Raw genomic sequence first — 5,065 nt, forward strand, 5'->3', positions numbered from 1 at the left:
AGCTTCTTGGCCTCAAGATAAATCACTCCATGTTATATTACAGAAATTCATTTACTGTGATTAAGCAGTTTGGTGGAAGATGTTGGAAAGGTGGTGGCTGAGCTCTGACTGGTTGAGTGTAAGTAGGATAAAAGGGTTCTCATCCTCTTCCAAATCTCCCCGCACCTTCTTTCTTCTCCCCCAAGGTCTAGCAGAGACAGGTTGCCACTTGCTTGACTCATTGCTGACTTAGATGAAATGAGTTCATAAAATTCAGTGCAAGCTTTAGGAKGCAATAGTGCTTTCCTTCCATAGCTCAGTGTCTGTGCTGGCATGACTACCTCCTTCCCGCTGGGGAGCAGGRTTCTGTGCACCAGCCTTCTGCACAGGGATGGTCTCCAAGGTGCACACCCAAGGTAACACACTAGATAGAGGTGGTAAGGGTGGCATGGCCTGGTTTGGATTTTGTGGGAGGGACTGGAGAACCAAAGATGGTTCTTCTAGTGAAACCAAAGAGTGGAAAAAGTCCCCTTGACATTGTAAGTGGAGTAAACCCAGCTCCTTCTGCAGGAGAATTGCCTGGCTTTCCCGGGAATTGGGGAGCAAACAGTCTCACAAGCAAGTAATTTCCGGGCATCAACAAACCAGTCGGAGCTTCTTTGCTTGCACAGAGCATGTTCCCTTTAACGTCCCACACTCCTCGACAGGGATCTGGGGACACTAATTGCTTGCGAAAGCTCTCTGAAGTGTTTTGCTCGCTGGATGTATTTGCGTGATCTCCAAGCAGCACTTGTGAAAAGTGGCAATCCGTGTCGCCAATGAACCGCCTGATTCGTCATGAATTGATTTCCGTTGGCTGCAGTACATGACTTAGAGACTGTCAGAGCCTGCAGGGTAGGGAAGAAGAGAGCTCTGCTCTAGGCTGAGATGGGGAGGGAAGTTGGTAGATGCTGATGCTCAGAAGAGCCAGGAGAAAGGGTGGTGAATCCTCTTGGTCTCCTGGCTTTTATTTCTCTCCTTCCCCTCTYCATGCTGCTATTTGTTCAATGTGATCCATCCTTGTGCACGAAAGAGCCACCAGTCTTGAGTTTTTTCTGTTCTTTGATCAGCCTGCAGTGCTGGGCCAAGTTTCCTGGTGGGAGAAATTGTCTCTGTGGAAGTTGGGGAGATTCTGTGGGTTGGATAAAACAAGATTGGGGTTGTTCTTGGTGACCTGCTCCCAGCCTTTTTCTGAGGACAGTCCTGTAGAGTGTTTGTATGTGAACTAGGATTTTGACAACTCAATTGCAAGAGGCAGGTCTAAGAACACAGCCTCAGGGTGCATGGCACTTCTCTTGGATGGTGGCAGGATAATTTAAACTGAAAAATGTCACTAGAACAACCAGAAGAGCAGTTCTCTGGCTCCAGAGATTAAATAAATCCCCTGCCTTTCTTTTTGAGTCTTTTGAATTCAGCACTAGCTCTGTGTCTGTGTACAGTAGGACTGAAGCCAGGACTGGATACGGTGCCAGCTCCTGCATCTGGCTGGGAGGTGCCTTCAGGTCTCTGGTGCTTTTGTGGCTTGTAGTTAACATCTGGCTGGTGTGGGCAGGTTTCCCTACATTTCGTTCTCCTGCAAAATCGTTTGGCTTTTCTAGTTAAAATCTGCGTGTTTTGTTAGAAGGAAGCCTGCYGTCTTCCCACCCCTCCTCCCCATGGCCTGAACCAGCACCCTTTGAGGGCTTTGCAAGCTGGGCGCTGCTGAGCTGCGTGGGCTGCTCTCCCATCTCTCTTCCTTTGTGTAACCCAGTTGGGGAGGGCAGAAGAGTGTGGTGGGTTTATACAAAGCTGCAAGGTGCTGCGGGACTCTCCTGGCCTGTCATAGGAAGCTAGGGACACCTGGGCTGTAAGAGTGGGAAAGGAGGAGAGAGAGCTTTGTTTAGTATCGCAGGACAATGTCTTATTTGCCAGGACTTGCTGGGACCCAGGGGATGTGCTTTAACCTCCATGGCTCTTACCTTGTGTGCTAGGTGCAAAGGCAGGATTCATCTAGGATTTGAAGAACTCTTGGGATTGGATTCGCAGTTACTAGGGGGCAAAAAAGTGACTGTWTAAAAACAACCCCTTCTTGCTGTGTCACTGTGGGCTCCTCTGCACCTGTGTCAGCTGTGTTCACTGGCTGTAACTTGCTCATCTCACTAACGCTGCTGAGCCAGCCATAGGTGCCTGCAAAGGAGTCGGTTCCTTATGCACCTTGCGCAGAGCAGTGGAAGTAGCTTGTGTTGCAGGATACCTGTTACAGRCGGCTGTCTGGAGCCAGCAAGATCAGCACTTGGCTTTCAGATCCCAACAGGAGTGCGGGTTTTGGGTAGCAAGGCTTACAAACGCAGGAGGCTTTTAAAGCAAATATGATTTAGGATCACCAAGGCAGGAATGCCCCTGATGCCTCTTCCAAAAGCTAAGCTCAAAGTTGGGCCACTTTCAAACATGAATTAGTTGGTGGTGAAGTTGCTTTCATCCGCTGCAATGGCTTTGGCAATTTTGGGTCCACTTCTAATTCATCTGAAACCAGAAGATCATTTGCTGTTTCCCAGCGTGCTCTCTGGATTTTCCTTCATGCAAGGCTGTTTCCTGGGACTGGGAGCTTTCTGTTCCCTCCTGGCTGACTGCATGGGACTGCAACCTCTGAAGTTCTGCAGTTAAGTAGGAACTGTGATTTGCATGGTCTACCAGAATGCTGCGGATTCAGAGCTCTTGAGTTGGGTCGGAAACCTGTGGGAAGGCTGCTTGGTCTCCCCCACCGGCACCTTGATTTTCCTTTTTATTTCTACTAATGGTTCCACTCCAGGGGCCCTAACTAGAGGCCTGTTATAATGGGCCTTTATAAACTGGAGCCATCCATTCAGAGGGGCTGCTTTCTTAGTGGGTGTGAAAGCTCCTATCATCTAGAAGGACATCTAGATGGGCAGACAAAGGTTTGGAGGGAAGCCTGAGACCAAGAGACCAGGGCAGACTTGGGGCTGTTTCTCAGACCAGCTCTGGTTCCATCTCACTGTTGTAGCCCTGATGGCAGCATGGAAATCTCTTATTTCTGTCTTGAATCTGGGCTTAAACTGGATTCCTCCTGCTGCCATTCTGGCCTCATTTAATCCTAATGAAGGAGATGATTTAACCCTCCCCCCCCCCCCCAAAAAAAAAAAAAAAAAAAAAAAAAAAAAAAAAAAAAAAAAAAAAAAAAAAAAAAAAGAAAAAAAAAAAAAAAAAAATGCGGGGAGGGAAGGAGGGGACAGTGATATCAAAAAAAAAGGAAAGGAAAAAAGAAACAAAATCATGCTGGCAGGGAAGGATGGGACAGTGATATCCAGGCAGAAGGAAGCTGTGCRAGATGGACAGGTACAGCTTCTGCCAGGCTTGCTCCAGTTTCTGAGTGGTCTGAAAATGCTCTTTGAAGCATTTCCCATCCATTCCTTTCCAGCCCTGCAGACGGTGCTGTGCTTTCCCAGGGAAAATCCCCATAGCAGCCCTTCCCAGTGCTGGACGAAGCCAGCCCTGCTTGTGCCAGCACAGGAGCTGCTGGCCCTGCCAGTGCATGGAGAGAGGATCCCATCTGTGCTCAGACTGTGGCCCTGCTGCTGGCTCCCTCCCATTTTGTTGTCTGTTCCAGAGGATATTAGATCTACACAGTAAATAACTTTGTCTTTGGCATCTTTCCATTTTGCAGGCCATATAATAAATGCAGAAAAAGAATAGGTGGTTGCAGAAACAAAGCAGCACCCTAAAATGGGCGATCACTACAGGAACAAAGGGGATGTGAAGCACCAATAAATCTCAATGCTGTGTTTAAATGGTGCAGCATTTTTTAAGCTGCCTTTTTTCAATTTTTTTTTATTAAGGATTATATCCTAACAGATGGGCAGTGTAAACAGGAGCATCAGTCATCAGACACTGAAGAGGGGTAGGGTTTTGTTGGATACCTCTGAGCTGAAGCCTGTGCCCTAGCAGCTCTGTGATTTCTCTTTGGACTTGCTGGGCCAAACATGGCTCAGCTGCCCCGTTGTGGGGCACAGAAGGAACTTCACAGCAGGAAAAGGTCCCTGTGCAGGTTTGGCTTGTGCTCTGCAGTGACTCAACTAGCCCAAGTAGGGAGACAACAGTGATGGTGTTTGGCTGTCTTGCRCGCTGAGTGGGAACAGTGCCAAAGAGGGTGATGGAAACCTCCWCCACCACCACCCCTGACTTCCTATGGGATTGACATTGGCACCTGGCTTCCCTCTTGTCTCCGCTCTTCCCTCCCTTGAAGTGGCAACGGTCTGCTTCATGCCTGTCACCGCTGAGCCGGCTGTCAGGCTGTTCAGAGCAGCCTTTCCAATTAGGCATCATGTCTGGCTCCAGGTGCCAGGAGGACTCAAAGGGCTACGTACTTTCCTCGTCAAMCTCGAGAGCCGTTATGACACCATGTCAACCCGTTAGGCTTTGGGACAGGAAAGGCTGAAGATGGGGGTGTGCTTATTATAGATTATCATGCCATCTTTGACCTTATTTTTGACAGGAGGGTGTGGGATATCCTGGACTACCCTGCCTGTGGTGAAGTGGGGTCCCAGGCTACAGCCGGGGTAGGGCTAGGGTTGGGTTTGGGGCATGAAGGGCTGCAGAGCTTGTAGGTGGACTCTGTAGCGTTGCTGGGACTTGGCCCTGTTTGGTTTGAACAGCTCTTTCTTGAATGTTCGTGCAGCAGCAGAGCTGTGGTCAGGCTGAATTGCTGCCGAGGAGAAGCTGGGTTTACAGCTTGGTTTTGCTGGGGGGAAAATGACAGATGGGTAGCAGAAGATCTCATTTCTTTTTCAAAATCTCCAGAGTTTAGCACATGATGTAGGACCTGGGTAGGGTTTGGGATGSCTGGGACAAAGCGTCTGCGTCTGTGACTTCCTTGGATTGTTTTGCATCACCAGTCTGGGGGTGCCATGGGCAGATTCAGTGCTGTGGTGGCTGTAGGTTTGTAGGTGTCCACTAGAAGCACAACTGCAATGGTTCCCAAAGGATATCAACATCTCTCTGCTGGGAATGCTGGCAAAGCAGGGCAGCTGCAACAAGGGGGAGGAGGAACAAG

Source organism: Rhea americana, unplaced genomic scaffold (genome assembly GCF_003343005.1).
Source record: "Rhea americana isolate MKP2758 unplaced genomic scaffold, rheAme1 scaffold_321, whole genome shotgun sequence".
Classification (NCBI taxonomy): Eukaryota; Metazoa; Chordata; class Aves; order Rheiformes; family Rheidae; genus Rhea; species Rhea americana.